The sequence below is a fragment of the Quercus robur genome, chromosome 9 (assembly GCF_932294415.1).
Source record: "Quercus robur chromosome 9, dhQueRobu3.1, whole genome shotgun sequence".
Taxonomy (NCBI): Eukaryota; Viridiplantae; Streptophyta; class Magnoliopsida; order Fagales; family Fagaceae; genus Quercus; species Quercus robur.
Window position 1 is genome coordinate 15600490 of NC_065542.1, and position 16920 is coordinate 15617409.

A 16920-nucleotide genomic window follows, 5' to 3' on the forward strand; every position below is an offset into this window, starting at 1 on the left:
AAACCCTAGCCACATTTTGATGTTATTGTTTATGCTATGTATGTGAATCTCTTATGAGATCTCGAGGTGTTTGCCTTCACATATACTTAGAGTTATCAAGAATCAAGATTATATCGAGAGCTTGATGATCGTTTTAGTTGTTGCATAAAGAGCTTAAAGAAAACACAAGTGGGAGTACTTGTGGATGCTGTGGATCTGAGAAAAAAGTAATCTGTGGACTCAGAGTTATCATGTGGTCGTGGTAGTAAGTTTCTTACTCGAGGTAGCAATAGGATGTTAGTGGTTTAAGTTGCTATTGTGTAAACTTTAATTCTTTCATAGTGGATCTGTTTTACCTTGAGGATAGCTAGGTTAAATCCTCCCCAGGTTTTTTGACCAATTTGGTTTTCCTGGGTTTTCATATCGTTGTGTTATTTATTTTTAGCATTGTTTCAATGATATGATTTATATGTGTTAACCTAGAATTGCATAATTTACCTAAGTTAATCGCTTTGCTAAATAACTAGGTTAATCTATTGGTGTTTAAGGGGTCTAAAAACGTACAATATATATATATATATATATATAGACACATGAAATTGAATTTCAATCCATAGTATTCATTCTATGATAATTATTCTTTATGAATAGGTTAAGATATCCATTGGTTTTTGGTGTAAGTGGGATTTAAATTCCGAATCTCTTATTCAACAACAATAAATTTTACAAATTGAGCTAATTGAAATTCACAATGTGTACCGTATTTATACTTAAAAATTCATTGATTCAATTTTAATTAAAATAATTAAAGTCTTTGACCTATAAGTAATAATAATAATATTTATAATAAAGCATTAATGAGAATATACTTGGTATAAGTAAGAAACTGCATTTCTTAGAAACTTTTGTCTAGAGAAAGATTTCAAAAACATTGGAGATGGTAATTGATAAGGAATATTTCTATTTTTTATGCATCATCAGAAATTAATGTCCCAAAAATTTTAAGATTTAAACACTTGCACATTCATAATTATTCTGTAGCTTTTCTCGATGATAAAATTGCTATTGTGCCCTTTCCATTTGAGCTAAGTTCATTATGCTCAAACTTTGCATAATATAACTATACATTTTGAGAATACACTAGTAAGTAATATTTTGCATATAGTTACCTTTTATACTCCCTTTTTTTGCAACACTTTTAAAGTAAAATGTAAATATTTTTGAAAAAATAATATTATTTTATTTGAAAATTTTTTCTGAAAAATAGCCTCTTAAAAAAAAAATCATGTTTTCTATCAAAACTTCAGTAATTTTAGTGTAAAATGTGTTTATAATAAAGTCATGTTTTCAAAGCCATTTCAATGCAGAATGTGATATAATCAATTTTAGTGCAAAATGTGATATTTTAATGCTTAAAATAATGTTTATAAAGAGAGGCTATTCCCCCATAAGATTTTTACCATTAATTTAATAATAATAAATAATAATAAAAAATTTTGGCCAAAAAAGCTGTAAAATCTTGCTAAACTCCTGGCTAACTAATCATTTAGCATGCTATATGTGCTTCTCAAATCTCAATATATTTTATAAAAAACAAAAGTTTCTCAATTGTTTTTTCTATATTCCATTAAAATTTATTGCTCCCGCCCATCCCAAAAAAACTCAATTTAATGAATTTTTATAAAAGTTGCGAGTAATGCCTATCGACATTGACCAATGAAATTTCCGTATTGGCAGGTAAGCTAATTGATATGATATGTGGCCATATCAACATAAAAATGGAGGATCCTACTACTTATTACTACTTACAAAAGTTAGTCAATGCAAGACTACGACTAGTCATAGACCTGGTAGTGGTTGGAGATTGTGTAGAATTTTAAGCGTAAAACAAAACAAAAAGCAAAAGCAAACAGACAGAGAGAGAGAGAGAGCTAGCTGAAAGAAATTGATTTGTACTAGACCCTCCTCATCATCACACTCCTATAAATTACCCACCAATTAGTGTTATTATTGAATTCATAACTATCTACTTCTACTTCTAATCATCTCATCTCATAATGGAGGCTTCCTTCAGACCCGTTTCATTCCTTTTCCTTTTCCTTGCCTTTCTCTTTCTTCCTAACTTCTTCTTCTTCTTCTTCTTCTTCTTCTTTTGCACTGGACTTTCTGAGCTTCGTTGCATTGATACCAAGCGACAGGCTCTTCTCAACTTCAAGCAACATCTTATTGATTCTTCAAACCGGCTCTCCTCTTGGACTGCCCATGGGGATTGTTGTCAATGGGTGGGTGTTGTCTGCACAACCTCACAGGTCATGTACACGAACTCCATCTTAAAACCTCTTATCCTGAAGGTGGTTTTGCAACTGACGAACAATATGATGCTTATTCGCAGTCAATGTTTGGTGGTAAGCTAAATCGTTCTCTGCTTGATTTGAAGCATTTGAATTACTTTGACCTCAGCTTCAATAATTTCTCTGCTTCTCTTATTCCCTCATTTCTCGTTTCAATGAAGAGTTTAACATCTCTTAATCTCTCTAATGCTGGATTTGTGGGACTCATACCTCATCAACTTGGAAATCTCTCCAATTTGCACTTTCTCAATCTCCAAAGTTACATAACTTATGGTTTATACGTGAATAACCTTGAATGGCTTTCTGGTCTTCCTTTGCTACAACATCTCGATATGAGTTTTGTTAATTTTAGCAAAGCCTCTGATCGGGTTTAACTCACAAACACACTCCTTTCCTTGTTTGAGTTGCGGTTGCATGATTGCCAACTTAGACCTTCATTTCACCGACTCCCACTGTTAACTCTTCATCTCTCCTCACCCTCGATCTTTCATGAAATCAATTTGAAAACACTTTGATCCTATCATGGATCTTTGGTTTTCGTAATCTTGTTTCTCTTGATCTATCTTACAATTACTTTCAAGGTCCAATCCTTGTTGATCTCCAAAACATGACTTCTCTTAGTCAACTCGATCTATCTGAAAACCATTTCAACTCTTCAATTCCCAATTGATTGTACAGTTTTAGTCGTCTTGAGTTTCTCAACCTTGCCAACAATAATTTGCAGGGTACAATCTCCAGTGCCATTGGAAATCTAACATCTGCCATTAGTATTGACTTGTCAAGAAATGAACTTGGAGGAAAGTTGTCAAGATCGTTGGGTCATCTCTGTAACTTAAGGGAAATCATATTGTCATACAACAAATGGAGTCAAGAGATATCTGAAATCTTAGAAAGTTTATCAGGGTGTCTTTCAGATAGACTAGAGATCTTAGACTTAAGTTCTTCTCAACTCCATGGTCATTTGACGGATGAACATGTGGCATTTAAAAATCTAGTCCAACTTTCTTTTGAGAATAATTCAATTTCGGGTCCAATTCCAATGTCTTTAGCAAATCTTTCATCTTTGACATACCTAGATTTTTCAAATAATCAATTCAACGGAACTCCTCAAAGTTTTGGACAGCTTTCCAAACTTGAAATTTTATATATTTATTCTAATAAGTTGAAAGGTGTTGTGTCCGAAGTTTATTTTGCCAATTTAACCAGTTTAAGGACACTTGCTGCAGGAGGAAACCAACTGATTTTAAAAGCAAGTCAAAATTGGATTCCTCCTTTTGAGCTTAGGTCTTTATCCTTGCGATCACGGAATTTAGGGCCAAAATTTCCCCAATGGCTTTGTTCACAAAGGCGTATGTTGTTTTTAGACCTTTCTTACACACAGATTTCAGATATGGCTCCTCCTTCATTTTGGAACTTGTCTTCACAGTTCCATTATCTAAATCTCTCCCACAATCTAATCAATGGAGAAATTCCAAACAGTCCCGTGATTTTGTCTGCTTCAGTGATTGATTTAAGTTCAAACCATTTCAAAGGTCTGTTACTTTGTATATCCTCTAATGTGTATGTGCTAGATCTTTCTAACAATTCATTCTCCAGATCTATTTCTCACTTTTTTTGTTTTAGAGTGAATGAGACAAAAAGCATAGAACATTTCAATCTTGAAAAAAATCTTTTATCAGGAATAATACCTGATTGTTTGATGAATTGGAACAACTTGGTGGTTTTGAATTTGAAAAACAACAATTTCAATGGCAGTATTCCAGCATCCATGGGATCTTTGACTAATCTTAAATCTTTGCACCTATACAACAACAAATTCTCTGGAAAATTACCATCATCTTTGAAAAATTATGAAGAGTTGGTAATTATTGATGTTGCTGAAAATAGGCTTGCTGGAAACATACCTTCATGGGTTGGGCATAGATGTACACACTTGATGGTTCTTAGCCTTCGCTCAAACTATTTCCATGGTCACATACCAAAAGAACTATGTGCTCTTACTTCAATCCAAATATTGGACCTTTCACATAATAAGATATCTGGAAGAATACCTAGATGTGTTAAAAATTTTAGCGCCATGGCCACAAATAATATTTCAAATGACTACATGAATTTGTATCATTTTAGATCTTATTATGGTGAAACTCTTCCGCTTGAACGTACATTGCTAGTGATAAAGGCGCGTTTTTCGCTTGGAAGTGCATGGCTAGTGATAAAGGGGAGCGTTCAAGAGTATAAAACCATTCTCCAACTGGTAAAAAGTATAGACTTTTCCAAGAACAATTTATTGGGAGAGATCCCCGAAGAAGTGACCAGTCTTCAAGGATTACAACCATTGAATTTGTCATGTAATCTCTTAATTGGAAGTATTCCGGAGAATGTAGGTACTACGGGATCATTGGAATCAATTGACTTCTCTTTGAACCAACTTTCTGGTCAAATTCCCTCAAGCATGTCAAGTTTGACATTTTTAAATCATTTGAAGTTGTCAAACAACAATTTGACTGGGAAAATCCCTTTAAGCACTTAACTACAAAGCCTCAATCCTTCCAGTTTTGTTGGAAACAAATTTTGTGGACCACCACTTACTGTTAATTGCACTACAAATGATGTAAAACCCTACAGTGAAAACAAAAGGAGTAAAGAAACTGGTGGACCTGAAGTTGATTGGTTCTATGTGAGCATGGCACTCGGCTTTGTGGTTGGGTTTTGGAGTGTATGTGGTCCTTTATTATTGAACAAGTAATGGAGAATTATGTACTTTCAATTCTTAGATCACATGGGGTACAAGCTTAAGGGTGTTGTTCCATTGTAAATAAATGTTGTAAGATTCTTTATATTTTGTCTAAATGTCATTTGATCATGTTAATCAATATTTGATGATGTCTAGAAAACATGCATACAAGCTTAAGGGTGCTGTTTCATTTTAAGTAAATGATGTATGATTTTTCATATTTAGTGCAAATGTCATGTGATCATGTTAATCAATATTTTGATGATGTCTATAACATCTATGTTACTCCATTAGCATATATGAATATGGTGTTTCTTCCTATGAATGTCAAAGGCAATCCAATTTGTAGTTTCATTTAATCCCTGTAGATTAATTTTGTAAAATCAAATTTTAGTTTATACAAGCAATGGATTCAATAAAAGTAGTGTACTATACCTTGAAATGATACCTAGGCTTTGTATTTGTTTCTTTAAAAACAAAAGTTGATCTGTTCCCATTGTTCATTCGGGATCCGGCTATCGTGCTAACTCTCTTAAGAATCTCCTAGTGATCACTTTGTAACGTTTCAATGAAAAACAACAAAATTGTGCATAACGGGACAAAATAATCGTGTTTATAACAGATTTCAAGGATATTAGTTGAATCCCTTCCAACCAGTTTCTAAGAAAAAATCCTAGGCTTCGAAATGGTGGCCCTCTAAAGTCTACCATTCCTCCCCTGCCAAATCTGGACTTTGACATTGGAGGAGAATTTTTTCTGATATTCTCAAAGAAATAAATAAAAACTACCTTGGATCTTGAATTTAAGGACTTTCAGCTTTTATTTTCTTTTCTCTTTTTCTTGAAATGTTAATTAAATGTACACAATATTTTGATAAAATAGTAAGTCTGTTGCTATGCTTCTGTTTACTTAGATCTCCCAACTGATAGCTAATTTACTATACTTTTCTCCTCTCAGCAGTGCTTTCCTTGAGTTTCAGGATATTTAAAATTGGATGATTCATTTTTAAGAGTCATGGTTATGCTTGCAAAGGGCTAATAGTGAAAGGTACTGTAAAGGGATTTGGAAACTTAATTGTGATTCGCCATATGGAAGTTTTACAAATTTTTGGTTCCCTATTTAGGTGGACAATTCTCAAACATCATATTGATGATGAACAAGAAACTTGCATGAACAGTAGATTTCTTGCATGAACATTTTTGGTTCCCAATTTAGATGGACAATTCTCAGCTGTCTGGGCAAATCCCAGATCCTTAGGCCATTATAGACATCTTGCATATCTTTCTTTCTATATATGACAACTTCTTTTGTGTTCCCATCCTGAATCTCTTGAAAATTTGTTAAACTCATGAACCTTACATCTTCACACTCTATTGTCATGAATGTAAGCCCCAATGGAGCTCCTACTTTTTGAACTCAATGTCATCACAGTGAGTTCTTGTCTGCTTGGTCCACAATTTCTTGCAATGTTACCAGCACAGAAATCTTAAGCAATTAGACATCTCTCAATAGTAATTCAGATAGTTCTAAACTGGTTCTCAAATTTGGCTATGGACATTAAATTGATCAATCTCCCTAAGAACACACTTGATGGCGAAGTCTCTAAGGTATTGCTAAATTCTAAACTCATTGATTGTGCTCTAAATGTATCAAAGGTCAGCCACAGCGATCATCTCCAAATTTTACAATTTTGAATATTACTTTTCTAGATCAATATCCTCATTTTGTGCCAAAACATGAATAGGGATTGGCCTGATAGTTCTTGACATATCAGATAAATCTCTATCAGGAGAAATTCATCATCGCTAGATGCATTGGCTATTTTTGACCCAATTAAACTAGGAACAATAACCTTTCTGATTTGATTCACAATCACAACTCATTGGCTCCCTTATATAAGCTTGAACCCTTGTGCTTGAACAACAATAGCTTCTTCATAATTGTACCTTTTTCATTGCAGAACCACACACATTGTGCGCTCATTAATCTAGACTGGAATAGGTTCACAGGGAATTGTACCAAGCTGGATGGTTGAAATGATACTTGTCCAAAAATATGGCAACTTGCTTGTCTTTTGGTATTGGATTTTTGCCAATAATAGTCTCAGGATATATACCAAGGTGTTCCAATGAACTTGAACCTTGCATTTCTTTTCAAAAGGAACTTTTTAAGAGTCTTTTATTATTCCATATTTGTAAGGAGCATATACCTTTGTTTTGTGTACTTTGAAAATAAAAGTTGATATATTAACCCCATGGACAACTAAGGGTTCATCTAGCCCTCTTTAAAATCTTTTTTAGTGATCACTTTGTAAACTCTCCACGAAAAAGATTCAAGATTGTCATAACTATGCAAACTATACATGTTTGTAACAAATTTCTAAGAAGGAAGCCTAGGCTGCAAAATAGTGGGTCTCTAAAGTCTACCTATCCCCTGTCAAATTTGGCCTTCAATATTTGAGGAGAATATTCTCAGAGTTATTTTCTTAAATCTCAAAGAAATAAATAAACTTACCTTGGATCCTGATTTTCAAGTTTTTCTACCTTTTTTTTCTTGAAATGGTCATTAAATATACACAATATTTTGATGCAGTTGTAAGTTAACTTCTACACTATTATTTTCGTCTTCCAAATAATAGTTAATTTGCTTCAAAATAACATGTCTCTCGGCAGTGCTTTCCTTTAATTTTAAGATATTTAAAATTGGATGATTCATTTATTTAGAGAAATGTTATTCATTTAATATAATGTCACTCTTTCAGAGGGGCAGTAGTGAAAAGGTACTGTAAGGGATTCTGGACACTTACTAGCTATTTGCCATGTGGAAGTTTTATAAATTTTCAAACTCCTATTTAGGTGGACAATTTCTCATACATCTTTCTGAAGATGGGAATGGTACTTAATTATCTTTGGCTGGATGATTGCCATATTGTGGTTCCTCTTTTTCTTTTTCTTTTTTCTTTTTTTAGTGATGATGATGAAAGGGTATATTCATTGAAGAAACAGAGCATAACACAAAACAGGGAAGAAAAAAAATAATTAAGATGATTCCTCCCTCATCGAAGAAACAAAATTGGCATATTGTAGGTAACTAAATTTGGCAGTTAGCCAACGTTTGCGGCTTTGGTTTATCTTCAAGGCAGGTATACTAAGGTGAAACATTGATAAGAAATTAAGAATACAGAAGAAAATGTCACTTCAGAACTTGCAAAATCTGTAATATTCGAATTTTAGGAAACATGGAGTGCTATTGGAGTTACTCTACCGAAAATTTAATAGTGCAAGCTTCTGTAGTTTTCTGAATCTATTCGCAAGCATAGTTTCATTGCTTGGCTACTGGCTAGCTATTAAGAATAGGATTACCCACTAGGGATTGGTGGCTGCAATGGGATTTACCAAGATGATGTACTTCATTGCATTTTTAGAAGATGGAGAAAGTAGAGATCATCTTCTCTATTCTCTTGGATATTAAAACATATTTGGGAATAACTATTAAGCTTTGTTCCATTCCAGGAAAACCTAGTACCTGGGATGCAGAGTTAGCTTGGGCAATTGGACTTCTAAAAGGCAAAGTAACTTTGTTGTTCTCATTCCTAAAGTTGCTTGGATTGCTCATTTATATCACAGTTGGATGGAGAAAACACTCAATGGCATGGTAACAATTTAAAGATGAAGAAACTATCTTCAAGATTATTGTCTTAAAGGTTAGATGGAGACTGGCATCAAGCAAGCATATCGAGGATTCATCTAGAAACAAAGGTTAGATGGAAACTATTTGACTCTTTTTTCTTTTCTTTTTTGGATAAATAGGAGACTATCTGAGTCTTAAGTCTTAACAGTTGGATTGGTATATTCTTCCATTTGCTTTTGATGATATGCTGTCCTGTTATCTGTAGTAATTTATCCTTTTTTCTTTTATGGGGATCTTTGTATGGTTTTGATTCTTTGGTAGTATGCTTGTCTTGATACTTCTGTAATTGTTTTTAAGAAATAAATTCCCATTCATTTAAAAAAAAAAAAAAAAGTATGTTTAGGACACAAAATGTTAAACTTTATTAATTAATACTGTTGTAATTGTTTGTGATGAATAGATTCTAATTCACTTTTTTTTGGGGGGGGGGTGTGTGGTGGGGTGGGGGAAGGGGGAAGGAGAATTGTAAGGTTGTGTGAGGACAATGATGTTTGAACCCATCACCGGGCTAGGCTGTGTTGGTTCCTCCATTATGCTTGCAAAAGATAGTAATCATAGTACAGCTCAACCCAGTTTTGTACCTTCACCAGAATGACATTTGATATTATATTTGCGTGCTCCTAGGCATTTATCTGCTACTGGTATGCAGTTTCTTAATTGAAAATTCAGAACAGGTATCTCAAATCTATAAGAAGTGGGACGTGACCACAGAGTAATCAGCTAAAAGCTAGTAAGCTTTGCCTTGGCTAAAGGCCTTTGTAATATGAAAGCATGTCTAGTAACCTATATTGAACGTATGAAAATGAGCATGAAACTTGCAACCTGCAAGTCAAGTCAATAGTGTCCTGTGGCATGCTTTTTCCTACTTGTAAGAAATTTTGTAGTTAATGAACTTTGAAGGTCCTATTTAGAATCCTCAGAGAAGTATGGCCCTAGCATACATGAAAATCATACCGAAAACAATAATCCACTTCTTTCTATGGTGATATTTAAATGATCACCATTGTTAATTACTAGCGAAAATAAACAAAGGCAAAAAAATTATTTGAGCTAAGCATTGATGGCTTGTTTTGGCTAAAAAGCCTATTTAATCATAAGCGTTTGCTATAGCCTACCATGAACGTTTTAAGTTTCCTTTTAACATAAGTCTTCCTTAATTATTGCTTCATCTTGTCTTTATCTTTCATAATTCTTGTGCTTCTCTTGCCTTAGTTTTCTGTTAGGAATCTGTACAAATTGTATTGTGTGTGGGTTGTATAGTAACATTGAGGCTGTGATTGACTGGTATGACAAGTTAGAATTTGTTAATTGGGTTGGTTAGCTTAATTAGCTGATAATCTGGGGGTTAGTTAGTATCCAAGTCTGATATAAGAAGGTACGCTTGGACTGTAACTACTCATTGATGAATATACTACAATTGTGCAATTCTCTCTCTCGCTCTCTCTCTCTGAGCTATGGAGGCCCAAGTCCCCTTGAAGCGACCTACCTAGATTCCATCTTCTTACTGGTTCTCAACATTTTCTTTATAAACTCCAAGTTACGCAATGAAGCTCCAATTTAATTTGCAATGAGAAAGAGAAAAAAAGCATAGATTACTGTGAAAGTGCTCAAAGTTAGCTGCCTTATTTACTTCTCTTATTGTGCAGAAGAATCTCAAAAAAAATGATGTGTGAAATGTCTGCAACATCAAGGACAGGATTATGACAAAACTAAGCTCCATTGAAATCTAATTAGAAGCCCTTCACTTATTAATATCTAGGATTCAATCCCCCCTATTTACCAAACTCGAGTTCCTTATTAATATCTAGGATTCAATCCCTCCATTGAAATTGCTCAAAGTTTCCTGCCTTAAATTTATTCTCTTATTGTGCTGAAGAATCTCAAAAAATGATGTGTGTAATGTCTGCAACATCAAGGACAGGATTACGTTTTTTTTTTTTTAATAAACAGAACAGGATATGATTATTACTACAACAATATGAATAATTATCATTATTATTGGGACCAATGAAAACTTGTACATTTCTATTAGTGTCTAAGCCATCATTTCGTGAACATTGAGTAGGTGATTAATGTACGCTTTTTTATGGTTCTGGCATGTATAGCAGCTACAGCCTTCAAATATTGATGAAGTATCTTTCTTGAATAAAAAGACAAATTCAAAAACGGTAAATTATGAATTTCGAAACACGGAATTGTCATTCCAAGCATCCATTAATCTCCAAATTAGTAAATTACTATGGAAACAAACACAAGAAGTACATGAAAGTATGAAATCTGAAAATTACATGAATCAAGCAAAAAATTTGCCATCACTCACAATTCAAGCTATAGTATTAATATGAAAATTTTGGTCAATGACAACCAAACATTAGCCAAGTAAGAACTTAAATTGAACATGATGTTAGAAAATCATTTATATCATATTATATAATAAAGATATGGTCTTAGAAACCATAGTTGTGACAAGTGGATACCTTTTCCTTAGTTTACAAATGAATTTTAATTAATTTGTGCATTGAACGACACACACAATAAATGCTATATTTAAAATTTTAGATATTATGAGTTTGAGATTTATATTTTTTTTAATAAATTTGGATTTATATTAGGTGTTTTCAACCCAAACATGTACTTTCTCATTATGTAAGTGCACAAAAATAGATCAAGGTGAACCAAAATGAACTGATGTGATCCGAATGGACCAAATGGAACAAGATGGACCGAATAAGAACAAATGGACCGAATGGGATTGATGTGGACAGAATGGACCGAATAGAACCAAAGTAGGCCGAATGTTACGAATAGAACTGAAATGGATCAAAGTGGACAGAATGGGCCGAATAGGACCAAATGAAACTAGAGTACATAAAATGGACTGAATAGGACCAATATAGACCGAATTGATCCAATGTGACCTGAATAGACCGAATTGGACCAAAGTGGATTGAATACGACCGAATGGACCGAATTTAAATTTAGTGGACAAAATGGACTATATAGGACCAAAGATGACAGAATAGACTGAATAGAACCAATGCGGACAGAATAACACTTCTGAATATTTATCATCTTTATTGCATTTTTAAGACTCATATTTCTAATTTCTAATGTCTAGTTTAGTATTTTCTTTGTATTTTTTAACTCAAAACTAAAGTGTTTAGCCAAATATAATAAAATTTCATACTTTTCAACCTAAAAAATCAAGAAAAAAATGAAATTTTGAGCTAAAATAAAAAATAAAACCTACAAAAAGAATCAATTTAAGGCCCAATAAATCTAAAATGAATTGAAGGGGGGCCAAAATTGACCTAGTGGACCAAATTGAACCAAAGTGGACCTAATTGGACTGAATAAAAATTGTTTAATATTTAGAAAGAACAATTTATTTTGAAAAAATTTTAGAGATAAAATTATACATTATATTACAATACAAAATAATTATTTATTTTCATGCGTTGTGTGAGTCTAAATTATTATTAACATAAAAAAGGATTCTGATGGGATAAATTTACCATATTATGTAGAGGATAAAATCAGAATAAAAACTATGCATGACCTTAGTGTAAGGTTCACTGTTTATACAGCACCATCATAAGACGAAAATCGGCGTGTCATTAACTCATGGCTAGAAATGTCTTAGAAGAATGAATATGATGATTCGATTTCTTGGTCTTCCTAACTTTGTCATCATAGATTTTATCAAAACCAATCGGTATCATATGCACACGGTTACACACACACACACACAAGTCTATGAGGTCAATTTGATTTCTCCTTTGCATTGTCTTTGTCTTGCCCTCTTCCATCTCACTGGATGCCATTTTTCCTTAATAAATGACAGCACTTACTGGTTTTCTTCTTATTTTGGTGTTTTGAAAATTGGACCACTGGGCTGCAAAGGCAGCTCTTGTAAACTTCTACGAGACACTGAGATTTGAAGTGAAAGATGATGTTGGAATAAAAATTGCAACACATAGTTGGATTGGAAGTGAAATAACTGAAGGTAAGTTCATGCGAGAGGATGGTGCAGAGATGCAATGGAAGGAAGAAAGAGAAGTAAGTCTTTATTTGATGGTTTTCATATATCCGCCATTATTGTATATACAGTTACTTTTGTTAAGAATGAACTACAATTGTTTAGCACGCTTTTCTCTCCCTTGTTCCTAAAGTAATAGTTTGGATGTTTATTCATGTAAAAATTACTTTATCTCAAATTATTGCTCTCTTTAATTATAACTAGTATATAGGAGAGAAGGTGGACTACAGAAAAAATAAAAAATAAATAAAAACTAGAAGTTAATAGAGATATCTTAATTAAATAAACTTGAAACTGAGTTTTCTTGCATGATTCCAAGAAATCCCACTATTTTATGCTTTTGTAGTTGGACCATAATTTTCTTTTCCTTAGTTCAGTTGGGATTTTATGTTTTTTTTCCCCCCCTTAATTAGGTTGATTTCCATTCTCTAGCGGAGGTAGGACTATATGTTATTTCATCTCTAAAAGGATTGAATGCTTCCTATAAATACTCTTTAGAATTAGGGGGATGATGGGAAGTTTTCTTTTAACATAATTATTGCTTCACCTTGCCTTAGTTTCCTTTTAGGAATCTGTACAAGTTGTATTGTGTGTGGGTTGTATAGTAACATCGAGGCTGTGAGTGACTGGTATGACAAGTTAGAAATTGTTAGTTGGGTTGGTTAGCTTAATTAGCTGATAATCCGGGGGTTAGCTAGTATCCAAGTCTGATATAAGAAGATACACTTGGACTGTAACTACTCATCGATCAATATACGTCTAGTATTCAATGTTTACTAGAATTTATATTATATAGATAGTTAGGATTTCCTTCTTTGAAGTATGGAAGATTATTTATGTTTTTTTATTTATTATTCTAAATGAATCTTTTCTTTCCTTAAAAATTTATTTTTTGAGTCCAGCGGACCATTGGGCCTTCATGCTAAAATGATAGCGTTCAAGATACTTAAAGAAGTTTATCGCTGACCTGGGCATCATTTTGTAAAGTGTGGGCCAAAATTCAATCCTAATTATCAAAACAATGCTTAGTAATAATATGGGTTAGGAATAAGTAATTTAAAACATTGCTTACAGCCATTGAGGTGGCAAGTTGTAGTTGGTGTACATTAAAAAAATGTGTTAGTTGTGGATCCATATGCTAGTGATGTACCAAACATAATTTGTAAAATTTTGTATCTTTAGTATTACTCATGTAATTATTAATGTTATTTTCACATAATAGTTGACTATAGAACTATAGTATGGATACAACTTATTCCACAATTTTTTCACAACTTTTTCAGATACCAAGTTGTGAGTGCTATGCAATTACTTTTACATGGATTCACCATTAATATCACTTTTATCCATTAGTAAGTTTTGACTTAATGATAAAAATAAAATTAAAATTAAAATTACGAAGCAGATTTTATATATTTAAATCATATTGTATCTGTAGGGACACGATTTGCAGTCCAAGCCCAAAATGTATGAGATCTTAGCCCAGTGAACCCAGTACAATAAATTTGTAGAGAGTGGGTTAAAGAACTAGGATTTAGTGAATTGGACAACGGCTAATATGGATGAACTCCTTGTTTGAGGAGGCAAGTGTTCATGTCCGAGGAGGCAAGTGCTCATATAAATCAAGTAAACAGAGTACAAGTGCAATTGTGATTTCTACAGTGTTCTTTCTCTGTTTTCCGATCCCCTTCCTCTAAGATCTCTATTCTCATTTATACTACATCTCTTCCTTCACCTTTACCCTACACGTGGATAGTTGATGGCTTAGGCTGATACTTGTCCCATCAGCCTCCTTTAGAAGTCTTTGGATGATGGTTATAAGGCTGGAAAAGTACTATTCAGAGGTCACTTCCTCATTAATGCGGCCAGGGAATTAGCTACAGAGCATTCAATGCTATGGTAGCAGTTTTCTCTTAGATATTTTTGGGTTCCCATCTTTCTTGTACGTTTATGGTGCACATCCCTATCATTAGAGCTTCTTGGAAGGTCACTTTGATTATTAGGATCTATACCCGATCTGCGTTTAGCTTATCCGAGGAGATATTCCTCCTCGGATTCGGACTTCTCACACTCTCAGCCAAAGCCCCATGCTCTCGGCCAAAGCCCAAAACCCAATTGTATGATTTGGGCCCATGACCCCACAGTATCTATGAGGAAAAAATTTAAAATAAGATGGCTCATGTAAAACTAAATCAATTATTAAATAAGAAAAATCATAAATCAACTGTGATTGGAATTGGTTATTGGATCATTTTGCAGCATGGGGTTTATGTTTCTATGATCATGTAGGAATAAGCATATTGTTTTAAAAGATTTAAAACGTAAAACCAATTTTATCCATTCCATTTACTCGTTGGGGCCTCTATTTAAATTGGGATTCATGTACTCAGCTTATGAAAGAATAATTCTTCTTTTCTCAATATTAGAATAATGATTAAATGCTAAATTCACATTTTCTTAACAATTTATACTCTCACTTTTGGGACAAGTAATTTATTATTAGTGCAAGTCTCATTGTTCGAATTTTGTCTCCATTCTATACGTAAAAACTCAAAGTTAAATTCCCTTTTATCACTTTCTCAAGTTCCCAATAACAGTGACCATCAATTCAGCCACATACCACTCTTTAGGATTGCAAGAATATCAAAATTGGAAGACAAGGAATGCTATTTCTTTTCAAAAGCTAACATGGGTTGCAAAATAAGGAGTTATGCATGCCTATGCCAGCTACAGCAACACATTGTCAGACACCAGAGAGCAATCTGAAACCTATTCCTTCACCCAAAACAAGTGCTGAACTGTTGGACACTAACTAAAGTGGTAGCACCAACATTTTGGCTTTTCTACCGCTGTTTCTTTTCAGTTAGTCAAGCATTTACTTGGTGCATTGAATGCGATGGGTTGTGTCTAATTTTTAACTGTAAGTTTTGCTAATGGTGTTCTCACTCTCTCTCTCTCTCTCTCTAAAAAATATTCTGACAGTGAGGGAGAGGCAAGAATTGCATAGAAATATCTTGTCATCTTCCCTTTTATCTTTGTTATTTGCTTTTGTTCCAGCCCTTTTGAAATGTAGTAATTTGTCTCTGCATAAAGGCACTGGCCAACCTGGTCAGCATGAAGGCATGCAGTGGTTTACAAATTCTTGTCAGCAGTTCATTGCTACAATATTTGAGTAAGTGATCGTTTTATTCTTGTCCAGTAGCTTATGATATCTAATTGCCCATGGGAATTGTCAACCGCTGCTCTTGTTGGTTAGGATATGGTTGATAAGGACACCCTCTCTTGACTTGAATTTTCTTTTATGTAGACTGCAGCAATTCAGTTAACTTCATCTGTGATTTTATTGCTGTAAAATGCAGACCAAAAAAAGAAAAAGGAAGACAGATATTTGAAACTTAGAAATTCTGTGATTCATATGTTTAATTTTTTTCCATACCTACCCGGTGAAGTATTCCAATCTTTTTGTGAGGGTGAACAAAACAAATGAAAGAAAAAGTGGAGGAAGAATTGATGGTTTGTTCATCGCAGCAAATTTGAACATCATCCGAAATAAAGGTCTAGCTTTTTTTGTTCCTAACATTAATTTGATTAGTATTTTCTTTACCAGCAAAAAATTAGCTACTTTTTTTTTTTTTTAGATGCTACATTTCCAATCACTGATTTTTTTTCCCACTAGGTTCTCTGTTTATGGAGTGGTTCTCATTATAAAGTTGAAGTTAAAAAGTCTGCCTGAGAAACTCTGCTTTGATGAGACAAATAGGAACCCAGTGAATTGGCAGGGTGGAAGTACTAAAAGGGAGCACATTAAGCAAGCTTATTATTACTGGCATATTCAACCAAAGATTGAAACTGAAAAGCAAGCAGACTACATCACTCGTTAAATCCTTGTTACTAACATGACGCAATGTTAATGGAGGAGCTGGTGAGGTGCTGGTACAAAGCTCCTCAAAAGCAGACCTTCAAATATAACTACTAGTGACAAACCATGGAAATATACAAGAAGGGATGAAGGGAGAAAACAGTAATGTAATCTAGCATGAGCTTAACTGCTTAAGAAAATCCAACTGGTTTTTACAGGAATGAGGGTGGTTTGTTTGGCTTTTCTTCGGGTGCTAACTGGCTGCGGA

At 33.6% G+C, this 16920-nt stretch overlaps 1 protein-coding gene across 3 annotated transcripts in view; it reads left to right on the plus strand.

Moving 5' to 3' along the window:
• LOC126698692 (receptor-like protein EIX2) overlaps positions 1–16920 on the plus strand; it is a 91847-nt gene that overhangs the window by 40461 nt on the left and 34466 nt on the right. The gene's annotated exons all lie outside the window — the stretch shown is intronic.